General features: G+C 38.3%; 1 protein-coding gene across 1 annotated transcript in view; it reads right to left on the minus strand.

Moving 5' to 3' along the window:
- Positions 1-13,351, minus strand: part of LOC127413164 (FERM and PDZ domain-containing protein 4-like) — a 126,951-nt gene that overhangs the window by 93,878 nt on the left and 19,722 nt on the right. The gene's annotated exons all lie outside the window — the stretch shown is intronic.

Raw genomic sequence — 13,351 nt, forward strand, 5'->3', positions numbered from 1 at the left:
GTGAAAATCTCCAAACTGCAAATGCAGGAACTGAGTTTAGACTAGTTTGCGCTGAAAACAGATGTGGTTTGAAAGGTCTTAGAGCAATGACCTATTTCTCAGGAAAATAGCGAATTGCACTTTGCACCACTTCATTAACATACAATACACCACCAGTATGCTCATGTACACCCACAGATAGCACAAACACTCCCATATTATATATTATATTATATTATATACTGTATGCACTTTTAGCACTGTGAAATTTTAAAATGTCTTAGTAAAAAAAAAAAACAAAAAAAATTCACACTTGCATTATTTTTTTTTATTTGTCTACTAACAATATCCAAAAGTGTACAAGCATCACAGGAGATTTATTTATATATTATTATTGTTATTATTTTTAATAAATAATGCAATTAAGGCTAATTGTATAACTAACATTTTTTGTATCCTAAATAGACACAATAAAAAAAAATTCACACTTTTTTCTCAATATAAATACTTAAAAATGTATTTGGGGCAAAATTGTTTGGTGTGGTGGAAATAACACGACAACTGTGGGACAGTCGTAATTTTTTGAAAAATTGCGAGAAATTATTTTCACACAAAAAATATTGAATTTTTTTATTTTTTATTTCACACTTTGTTTAGAATATCATAATTTTTAAAATGTAATAATTTTTATTTTTATAAAAACATTTCATACAGTACTTTAATAGTGAATGTCTGGGTCTGGGACAAGGTTAAAACGTTAAAAACTCTACATAATAGGCATTTGAAAAGTACCAAAAATAACTTATTAAGGCCTGATAAAAAGTTCCAAAGTCAGTTTTAATGACACCTTCATACAGAAAAGAAAAAAGTGAAACATGAAAATTCCGAAGCTGAAGAAAAATATTAGAAGAAAATTAAGCCTATGTTTAGGTCCATTAAGATTTTTGAATTTTGAATCCATTAAGAAGAATTTGTTATCAGGACCACTTGGCAGCTAACAGACTGATGTTGTAACAAGGGACTGCCACATAAGGTGAGAAACATTTCCAGGGCTGATGATAGGTGTGAAGAAATATTAAACCTGCCTATGATGTTTCAGCCCCACAAAACCAGTCTCTTCATAAGCAGATGTTGTATTAAATTTAATCCGATTGTGCAGAGCTTTGACGTGCAAGTCTATTGGAAATTCAAAAACAAATAAGATGTCAAGAGCGCAGGAATCCTAAAGCAGCCAAGCTAAAAATAGCATTTGGGCTAATGCAATAAATTGCATTCTTTTATTTAGGAAGGACATGGAAATATACTGTTTGATTCTTGAACTAAAATAACACAAAAAAGTGTTTTTTTGGACTCACACCATTGTCGTATAATGAAAGAAGGGGTGCTAAAGTCAGCTGATTTTAGTAATAGTCCTACCTATCTCTGTGTAAAAATAAAATAATGATGCTGACACCTTTCTATGGTAATTTCTTTTTTTACCTGTACTTTTGCTCCAAAATCATAGGCGAAAATTGTCATTTTGACCCCCTCTATAAAATAATGGATTATTCTGTAAATATTGAATCATGACATTGAATATTTTGGCTTTCATCATCATTTATGTTTACCTTTCACCAGTGAAAAAAAAAAAAAAAAAAATTATATATATATATATATATATATATATATATATATATATATATATATATATATATAATTAATCTTATAAAAAAAAGGATGTTAGGCCAATAAAATACAATTTCACTCTAATTTGACAAGGAATCAGTTTTCTTGCAGCTAAATATTAACTTTCTGCAGGGGAAAGTGTTTGAATATAAAATGTGGCACTGCATAATACTGTAATGTTTAATGTGTGTGTTCATGTATTTCATGTCTTTTATTTTGAAAAGTTTAGTTCCTGTTTCATGTCATGTGTTCCTAGTCATGTGATTCCTGTTTTCCCTCCATGTTCATGTGTCTTGTTTTCATTGGTTTATTGTTTAATTATCTTGTTTAGAGTTCTGTTTGTTCATTGGTCTGTTCTCCCATGTCCATGTATTTAAACCCTCATGTTTTCCATTGTCCTTTGTGAAGTATTGTATATGTTTGGTACGCTGTTCGTGTTCGTGTTCGTGTTCGTGTTCGTGTTCGTGTTCGTGTTCGTGTTCGTGTTCGTGTTCGTGTTCGTGTTCGTGTTCCAAGTTTATTAGTTAGGGTTTTATTGGATTTCACTTTTGTTTAATAAATTGCACTTGGGTTCTTCAATTCGTCTTCGTCTTCATCATTGCCAGCACCAGCAGCAACATTACAGAAATACTTCACCGACAATGAACCCAACAAATCAGCTCCTCCGCTTACGTCAGGGGAATCGTCCCCTGGAGGATTATGTTGAGGACTTTTGTGCTCTGGCCTGCCAGGTGGACTTCAATGAGGTTGCCCTCAAAGACTGTTTCTGATTTGGACTAAATGAGCCTATCTCCACTTTGATGCCTGGCAGTCGCAGTTCCCTCAGCCTCACTCAGTATATCGACCTTGCCCTGCAGATCACTGGTTCTACGTTCACTGTAGGGGAGGTGGATGCCGAGTCATGGCCGCCGAGCCAACGTTCCACGTCATGGTCGCTGAGCTAGCGCCATCTTTTGCCCCAATGCCTGAGCCTGCTCCATGCCACGTCACAGCCATGCCTGAGCCTGCTCCACGTCACAGCCACGCCTGAGTCTGCTCCATGCCACGTCACAGCCACGCCTGAGTCTGCTCCATGCCACGTCACAGCCATGCCTGTGTCTGTTCCACACCATGTCAGGGCTACATCTGAGCAGTTGGACCTGGAGATGGTTCCCACCCTTGTACCCACCCTTAGTTCTCCTGAGCAGGCAAGGGGAACTTCGGTCTCTTGACATTGCCTCAGCTCTGCGTTCCCTACGTCTCCACCTTGGTCCTCAGTCCCACCAGCTCCACCTCAGTCTTCTGATCCCCAAGCTCCGCCTTGCTCCTCCGAGCCTCCGGCGCTGTCTTGGTTCTCCTTGCCTCCGGCTCCACCCTGGCCCTTCGAGTCTTTGGCTACTCTCTGGGTTCTCCATGGCTCCGCCCCTCGAGCCTCTCACAGCTCCATGGCTGCGCCCCTCGAGCCTCTCATGGCTCCAACCCCCCCCCAGCTCCCTACAGAACTTTGAAATTGTAATGTTTAATGTGTGTGTCCATATTTTGGGGCGTCGGGAGCCACTCCTAGTTCCTGTTTCATGTCATGTGTTCCTAGTCATGTGATTCCTGTTTTCCCTCCATGTTCATGTGTCTTGTTTTCATTGGTTTATTGTTTAATTATCTTGTTTAGAGTTCTGTTTGTTCATTGCTTTGTTCTCCCATGTCCATGTATTTAAACCCTCATGTTTTCCATTGTCCTTTTGTGAAATATTGTATACGTTTGGTACGCTGTTCATGTCAGGTTAAGTTTATGTCATGTTCTTGTCTTCGTCTTTGTCATTGCCAGCACCAGCAGCAACGTTATAAATACATCATATCTTAAACAAGACGAACAATTATGAAAACATGAATAAAACTCAGTTGAAATACTGACAATTTCTGACACAATCTTCCACACATGTTTTATACTATATCCTTATACAGTATGTGGACAGAGACAAATCATTTAGAACAGTGAAATCTTGCAAATCCTCGACTACAGGATCTCACAGGATTCACTCTTTGAAATAAATGCCGTTGTCACTCCCCAAACTCCAAGAGCCATTGGAGAAAGACATGCACCTTTAATGCAGTTCATGAGTTGTGCCCCTGCAGCACTTGGATTAATTACACAGCATGGGACTGGAGTTATGTTATCATATTGCATAAATCCCTGCATTAATTACAGCCTATCAGTTTTTTAGGCATTGATCGGTTGAGTTACTCTGTTGAGTTGCTAATGAAATCAAGGAGTGGGTGACCTAAAATGGCTCCCCGAGTACATCGCACCACTAACTCATTACCAAAGCTAGCTCAGTGTCACCAAATGCAAAACAGTCTGCATGCAGGCGCAGTTAGAGGCGACTCATTGAGCATGTAGTTTTTTATAGCAGCAAGAAATCTTTAAAAAGGCACTCAGACTGTGCTAAGAAAGTGAGGGTTCAACTCAAAGAGCTAATCCATCCGAGAGGTATTCGGATGCCTAATTGGATACATTTTTTTGAATAAAACATTTGGTGCTTATAGATGCTTCTAGACAGCAAATGTCAGTGACGTGTGTTTGTTTAGCAGAGGGAATATAGCAAAAACATAGATCCATTTGCTTAAATGGCAATATTTGGATTGTTTGGTGAAGCTAATATTTTGTAGATATTTGCAAACATATCTATTAGGTCTTGCCATGTCTTTGGCGTAGAGAATAACTTTGTGAGAGCACGGTTCTAGTATCCTGAAGATTTAATGGTCTGGAAAGAATTTCATGCAAAAGAGCTTTTAATGGCAAATAGCAACATTAAACTGTGACATATATGATAGATAAGGCTCGAAATATACTCTATATGTGATAACTAGCACTTTTAGCTCTGCAAGCTCAATTTTGTGCATTGTTGTGTTACGAAATGTGTCAGATCGCAATTTATTATGCAACACAAGCGACCACAAGGGACATATACTGTTTTATCAATAGCGAATAGACTCAATTACCACACATACATGTACTGTACATGTTCAGTGCTGCGATAAGGTACAGATACAATTGTGCTCAAAAGTTACATAGCCTGGCAGAAATTGTGAAATTTTGGCATTGATTTTGAAAATATGACTGATCATGCAAAAAAAGTATTTTATTTAAGGATAGTGATCATATGAAGCATTTATTATCACATAGTTGTTTGGCTCCTTTTTAAATCATAATTGTAACAGAAATCACCCAAATGGCTCTGATCAAAAGTTTACAAACCCTTGAATGTTTGGCCGTGTTACAGAAACACAAGGTGACACACACAGGTTTAAATGGCAACTAAAAGTTAATTTCCCACACCTGTGGCTTTTTAAATTGCAATTAGTGTTTGTGTATAAATAGTTAATGAGTTTGTTAGCTCTCACGTGGATGCACTGATCAGGCTAGATACTGAGCCATGGGGAGCAGAAAAGAACTGCCAAAAGACCTGCGTAACAAGGTAATGGAACTTCATAAAGATGGAAAAGGATATAAAAAGATATCCAAAGCCTTGAAAATGCCAGTCAGTACTGTTCAATCACTTATTAAAAAGTGGAAAATTCGGGGATCTCTTGATACCAAGCCAAGGTCAGGTAGACCAAGAAAGATTTCAGCCACAACTGCTAGAAGAATTGTTCAGGATACAAAGAAAAACCCACAGGTAACCTCAGGAGAAATACAGGCTGCTCTGGAAAAAGATGGTGTGGTTGTTTCAAAGAGCACAATACGACGATACTTGAACAAATATGAGCTGCACGGTCGAGTTGCCAGAAAGAAGCCTTTACTGCGCCAATGCCACAAAAAAGCCTGGTTACAATATGCCCGACAACACCTTGACAAGCTTCTGGCACACTGTAATTTGGAGTGACGAGACCAAAATAGAGCTTTATGGCCACAACCATAAGCGCTATATTTGGAGAGGGGTCAACAAGGCCTATAGTGAAAAGAACACCATCCCCACTGTGAAGCATGGTGGTGGCTCACTGATGTTTTGGGGGTGTGTGAACTCTAAAGGCACGGGGAATCTTGTGAAAATTTATGGCAAGATGAATGCAGCATGTTATCAGAAAATACTGGCAGACAATTTGCATTCTTCTGCACAAAAGCTGCGCATGGGATGCTCTTGGATGACAATGACCCTAAGCACAAGGCCAAGTTGACCCTCCAGTGGTTACATCAGAAGAAGGTGAAGGTTCTGGAGTGGCCATCACAGTCTCCTGACCTTAATATCATCGAGCCACTCTGGGGAGATCTCAAACGTGTGGTTCATGCAAGACGACCAAAGACTTTGCATGACCTGGAGGCATTTTACCAAGACGAATGGGCCGCAAGACCACCTGCAAGAATTTGGGGCCTCATAGACAAGTATTACAAAAGACTGCACGCTGTCATTGATGCTAAAGGCGGCAATACACAGTATTAAGAACAAAGGGTATGCAGACTTTTGAACGGGGGTCATTTCATTTTTTTCTTTGTTGCCATGTTTTGTTTTATGATTGTGCCATTCTGTTATAACCTACAGTTGAATATGAATCCCATAAGAAATAAAAGAAATGTGTTTTGCCTGCTCACTCATGTTTTCTTTAAAAAATGGTACATATATTACCAATTCTCCAAGGGTATGCAAACTTTTGAGCACAACTGTATCTTCTAAATGAGGTGAACATAGTCTCAATTCTAAGTCTCAATCACCATTAAAAAGCTTGCATTAAAGTAATAGTTCACCCAAAAACGTAAATTCTGTCATTATTTACTCACCCTCATAGAGAACATTACTACAATAACCATAGTTGAACTATGGTATGGTATTTTTAGTAAAACCATAACTACAATTTACCAATACAAACTATTGGTAGGGACAGTAAAACTTATTGCGAGGGACAGCAAGACTTATTGCGTGGGAACTCAAAACTTATTGCTAGGGAATGCAAACTATTGGTAGGGACAGTAAAACATATTGCGAGGGAATGCAAAACTTATTGCGTTGGAACTCAAAACTTATTGTGAGTGAACGCAAACTATTGTGAGGGAAAGTAAAACTTATTGCGAGGGAATGCAAAACGTATTGCGAGGGAACTCAACATTTTATTGGCTAAAGGAACGCAAACTGCTGTGAGGGAGGCAAAGCAAAACTTATTGTGAGGGAACGCAAACTATTGCAAGTGAAAGCAAAACGTATTGCGAGCAAATGCAAAAAATTTTAAGGGAGAGCAAAACTTGTTGCGAGAGAACGCAAACTATTGCGATGGAACTCAACATTTTATTGTGAGGGAATGTAAACTATTGTTAGCGAACGCAAAACTTCTTGCCAGGGAACACAAAATGTATTGCTAAAGGAACGCAAACTATTGTGAGGGAAAGCAAGAAGGACAGAGGGACAAGGATAAGTTGAATATGGAAGGCTACCTGTGCCACTGTGCACAATGCCATTGTTATAAACATAATTAGATTAAGAGAAGCCATGGACGGTGGAATTCATACTTGGATTCACAAGATAATGGTTTTGTGTAGCACAATTCGCTGTATCCTGCAGTCATTTATCACAGATTGCAGAGGCCCCCGGATGTACAGCAGTTCGGGATCCTTATCATCTCTACAGTCAATGTGTCTTTGGCCTATCGACCTGCAATTTATCCCAAAAAGCTGCATGTTTAATATATGTGACACCTAATTACATTCACAGCAGATTGCCAATTAATCTAAGCCCTTGGTGAACCCTCAGGCAAGATTCATTTCACTGATGAGAATCACGAGCAATTATTTGGTTCCTAACCACAGAACAAATTATATTCTTTTCTTGATGCATTTCTTGAAATATCTTTAATGTAATTTCTTTCTCTGCCATATTTTCCAGCATTCAACTCCAAATTGCATTGTGATAGAATCAACTGCGAGTTAATATCAATAGTTTTCAGAGTCAACCATATGATTCTCACATTACATTATACTTATGAAGAGCTCAAAGAATATGCAATTAATTAACTGTAAATGAGGATTTGGCAAAGCCATTTAAAACACCCCCTCATATTTACAGTCCTAGACAGATTAAGCTTTTACACAGAGAAATCTCCCCTACAGCTACTGTAGGACGGTTCTTAGCTTTACAAAAATGTGGTTTCTCTAAAAGCCCTAGAACTTGGAAGTTTCAAGTTTAATAATTTCAGGTGTTACTTGGCCATATATAAATAAATCAATAAACAATACCCCTAGGATTGTATATGGTCACCTCAGTGTCATATAGTTTGACAAAACTGTTCTATTACCATAAAAACCTGCTATGAGGAGACATTTCACAAAAGTTTGTTTGAATTTTGTGTCACATAAGTGACTTTAACGATTAGTCGACGTTATCAACAATGTGGACAATAAAAAAAATTGTCGACAAAAATTTTCATTGTCATAATAAGTAAATACAGAAGCACTTTTGTTGTGGAATAAGCAGAGCCGGAGCTGCCTCTCCACTTAAGGAATACTTGCATATCGAGCGTCTTTAAAGGAAACACCCTGACGTCACATTTTTAATGCAGTTATATTTAATGTGTTATAGCTTTATTAAAGTTCAAATAATAAGCAAGTAGGTCATGTAAATAACTACAAACTCCAAAACTGTCATTTCTCTGTGCGGTCAGCGCCTCTTCTATGAGTTGCGTGAAGCGTCCTGATCTAAGGGGGAGAGATTGAAACTGCACCCGGCTGACGCACACTCTGTCGTGGGGACGCTCTTCGCTCGAGCACGCACTTGCTGCAGCTAGATTATAACGTGATGACTTGTGACTTATTGAATCATAATATATGTGTCACTGTGCATTTCTTATCGTGAAGAAAATTGGCAATATGCAGCTTTATTAATAAGAGAGAGTTTGTTTTTTTGTGAGTTAAAGATGAATTGAAGTGAAAGAAAATTATTGTAACAAAATACATTTTTTATTTGTTTTTGTTTTGGCTTGTTTTCCAATATAAATATGTAAAACTCCTTTAAAACAACGTACATTTTCTTTAGCAGCTATACTGCAGAAGAATTATTTTTTTTTTTATCTGAGAATGTTGAATATAATATTAAAAATAGAAATATTTTAACATATCAAAAAATCCTTTGCATTGAATTGCATATGCATTCAGCTAAGAAGCAGCATATAAGATATTTAGACTTGCTTTTATAGAATAGATCTTGAATATAAGTATATTTTGTCTTTACTGCACTCGCAGAAGTATAACCAAGTGAAAAAAATACACTTATTTAAGATACATTCTCTGAAAGCAAGTCTAAATATCTTATATGTTGCTTCTCAAGTAAATGTATCTTGTTTTAAGGATTTTTAGACAATTTTAAATGGAAAACAAGACAAAAACACTTGATAACAATATAATTTTTTGCAGTGAATTTCTTTACTGAATTAAACATAATGAAAAGTATATTTTCCCTTTAATTCAGTGAATGTCATTTAGAGGTATTTTTAAAAGATGATTTTGTCCTCTTTATTGTTAGTAAGCACGTTTAATACAACCTTTTAAGTCGGGCACAAGCTGAATAGTCGGTTAAGAGCTAATGATTAATCGTTGTGATAATCGCCTGAATAGTCGAATAATCGTTGTAATAATCGTTAGATTAGTCGATTATCAAAATAATCATTAATTGCAGCCCTAGTTATTATCATTATTCACTTTAATGCAGGGATTTTCTCCTAATAGACTTCTAACATTTTATTTTGATGATACTGAACTACAGCAACAGAACACTCATTGTGCCACACATACAGTATGTAATCTCAATACATGCACAAGTTTATCATTAGGCAAAACACACTCAGTGCAAACATATCTTAAGAGGATTATATGGGGAGCATTGCAAATTTCCATTCCCTGTTGCATTTGATTAAGAGAATATGAAAGCATACTTCACTCGCATACATTTCTGGAAACATCTGAATAAGTTAAATCTTTTGATTAGGGCTGGGATCTTATAAGAACCAGTTACATAAAAAAAAAAAAAAAAAAATTACTAAAACCAAATGACAACACACTTCAAAGGGTAAGTCCATTCAATCTTCCTCAAAATCACAAAAAGAATAATTTAGGAACTGTAATAATTAAGTGGAATCAGAACCAGAACAGTTAAATTCCTTAACACTCTCATTATGTTGGCTTGAAAAAACCAACACACAGTAATGTTATTCTACAGACTATGTTAAGGGTTTTTCCAAAATCCCTAGACAAAATCCAAAATTATCAATTGTATCTCCTCCTTGAGTTTTTAGGCTACATCAATTAAATTTGGCACAGGCCTTGAGACAGTTTTGACTCAGATTGCTATGTGATTTCTAACTGATTAGGTTTATGGTTTTCCTATAACAGATCATGGAAAATCCCCCAAATCCCATACTGTAGACTTACATTGCCGGAATGTTCAAATGGAATGTTCTATCTAAAGGCCAGTTCACACTGTTCCAACAAACGGCAATGCTAACAAACACCAACCACTTGTTGGGTTTTGTCAGATCAGTGTGTTCACCCTGTTGCTGATTGTTGGCATTCATTGCCGTCTGTTTTCACCGATTTAACATGTTAAATCAGCGTGTGTCTGGTGTTGGAATGTTTGAGCAGTCTGGTATGATTTTCCAACAAACTCTAACAAACTACAAAGAAATCTGACTACATCTCGAATCGTTGCCATGACAGTGTGGCGTCCCTGTCAACTCATAGAAAATGAATGCGCCCAGCCGAACCTGCATTGATAGAGCAGGAGAAACACGATTAATCACATTTTTGTAGCAACCTTGTTAAAGCATTCCATATCTTTCTAAAGAAAACACAATGATATATAAGTGTTGGGTACTGCAGTTTGTGTGGATGACACGCGTGAGGGAATATGTACAAATAGGAAAGATGCGGACGGAGTTTAATTTGTGATTAAAAAGTGCACTTTTCACTTGCATGAAAAATGCAGATTTTTATTTCTCAAACAGTGTCAGTGTCAAATCAGACAAATAATATGTTTCTCAACATTCGAAATACAACAGCCAACTTTAGAATGTTAATGTAGTGTTGGTGTCTGTTGGCGTTTGTTGGGGCAGAGTGAACTGGCCTTATCAACACTCTAGCAACTTGCTAGAACAACATAACAAAGCCTAGCAACCAGTCTGAACACTATGCATGTCTGTCTGTCTGTCTGTAGTTCAAGATGCAATCATTAACATAGAATTTGTATGTGTTGTGGTGGGTTATTAAAACGTACTCGCACATCAGCTGGAAATACGAAAATGGTCTTCCCTTCACCCTGATCACATGAATGCTCCTGAACATTGCCATTATCTTGCTTCTAGATTTACAGATAACTGTGACTATTGATGAGCAGTGGTATTAGCTAATGAAAGCAATTCTATGTAAACACCTGACACATTACTGGTTGTAGGCTTACAGAGCCCCCTTGAAGACAAATCGGGAACAAGTTACATTATTTTACAAGCTCCCGCCAGAATGGCGTGACACTATGAAACTCACCGACCAAATAGAAAATGTAACCACATTTGGAGCTTGGCGGGTCTTAATTTGTTAATGTTGAATTCAGCTGTTTCTGAAGACTCCACTGTCTCTTTCTTCTCACATAATAGCGTCATTCCATCTCAAATCATTATTTTATGCCTATTTAATTGTTTATTTGGTAGGCAGCCATGTAATAAGTGAGACAATCTAAAATCAGCAAGTCATTTTCACAAAATAAACCACTTCAGGGCTGATACAAGATCCTTCCGCAGACCACCTTGTCAGGCTTTATTTTGAGATAATCACAGGCCGACTGTAGATTATTCCTTAGATAGTTATTTTTGCTGGAAATGTAATCATTTCTAATATTATATATAAATTGCGACATAGATATACCACTGTAAAAATGATACAGCACAAACACAAAGCTTTCTTTTCAGCATAGCTTGTAATAAAAAATATCACAAGCTGACATGAGTTTGAATCACTGCCTTTTTAATCTAGTTGTACCTAATTTAATATAGAAGCAGCTCAATTTGACCTTAAATTCAAACAGAATAAAGCAAAGTGGAACATTTTTAGTAAACTTCTCCACTCCTTAAACCTACAGATTTCCACTTTACACCCAAATTAACACAGTGTTAATTTGTGATTAATTATTCAGTAAATAATTAGCAATGTGAGATGGTTTTATTTGTGAAAGTTAGTTCCATACTGCATATTTTACCATATTAATGTCTCAATTTCCCTCCTCTATTAAAAGTTATTTAATGCAATATCCCACATCTCACATCATCTGTTAATTTTGCAGAGGCAATCACAACTAAAATTTTCTTCAGAAAATGTAAACAAATCTAGATACTACAGTGATTAAAAATATAATTTAATTATTAGTATTGAATAAGAATTGTTGAGTGATACTGTAATATTCAGTGTAGCCAAATATTATAGTACCAAGACTAGAAATTCAACATCAACACAATTTTCTTCTGACCCCTCAAAAGACCCTCAATATATGAAATTATTTTCTTTGAAACAAGTGATTATAACGTCCTGGTTAATTTTGTAACCTCCGCTCCCTGATGGAGGGAACAAGACGTTGTGTCGATGTAGTGACACTAGGGGTCACTCTTGGGAACCCTAAACACCTCTGCTTTTTGAAAAAAGGCCAATGGGAATTGTCGAGTGGAATTTGCATGCCACTCCCCTGGACATATGGGTATAAAAGGAGCTGGCATGCAACCACTCATTCAGGTTTTGTGCTGAGGAGCCAAGACAAGGTCCCGGCCATTTCAGCGGGTAGTTCAGTGTTGTGGCAAGAGGGACACAAAGTCTCATTCCATCCATCAGGGAACGGAGGTTACGAAAGAAACCAGGATGTTCCCTATCCGTCACTCACTCGATGTTGTGTCGATGTAGTGACACGAGGGTTCCCTATACAAAACGCCACAACTAGCTGAACTGTGTTACGTGGACTGGCGGTGCGAGACAGGCACAATAGGCCTCGTGGCCAGCACAATAGGCCATCACGTAACCTCCCCCAATGCTCTTATGTGCGTTGAATGGTCCTTTGGGAACAAGTCGACTGCCCAACAAATAGGGATAGGTTAACCCAGCCATGGCCTCTTTTTCTCTTTTTTCTCCCCAAAAAGAGTGGAATTTTGTTTATCGGCTGGGGGCCATAAGTGTCTACGTTGGGGGGGGGGGGGGTGTCACTCCCAAGGGGAAGACACCGCGGAGACCACACCCAGCCCATAGAAAGGAGATGCTCTGAACCGGGGAGAGCGAGGTCGGTCGCCGAGCGCAGTTCCTGCATCAATCCCGGGTCAGAACTACCCTCGTGCAGCTCTTTTAGCACCTTGGCTTGGTGTAACTGCAGGAGAGCCATGGCGTGCAGGGCGGTGGCAGCTTGTCCAGCGGCACCGTAGGCCTTAGCCGTCAAGGACAACATAAACCTACAGGCCTTGGACGGGAGCTTTGGGCGCCCACGCCAGGTGGCGAAGCTCTGCGGGCAGTGCACAGTGAGTGCCTTATCCACCTGGGGAATCACCGAATACCACTTGGCCACCCCCCCATTGAGGGTAGTGAGAGCGAGGGAGCTGAAAGATCGGGATCAGGTAGTAAAAGGTGCCCTCATGCACTTCCGGGAAGAAAGGGACCGGGGCGCGGCATCTTCACGTGGGCAGTGCCCAGACACGTAAGGCAGCGATTGTGGCCGTTAGGAGCGGAGAGATA

Source organism: Myxocyprinus asiaticus, chromosome 22 (assembly GCF_019703515.2).
Source record: "Myxocyprinus asiaticus isolate MX2 ecotype Aquarium Trade chromosome 22, UBuf_Myxa_2, whole genome shotgun sequence".
In the NCBI taxonomy this organism is placed as follows: domain Eukaryota; kingdom Metazoa; phylum Chordata; class Actinopteri; order Cypriniformes; family Catostomidae; genus Myxocyprinus; species Myxocyprinus asiaticus.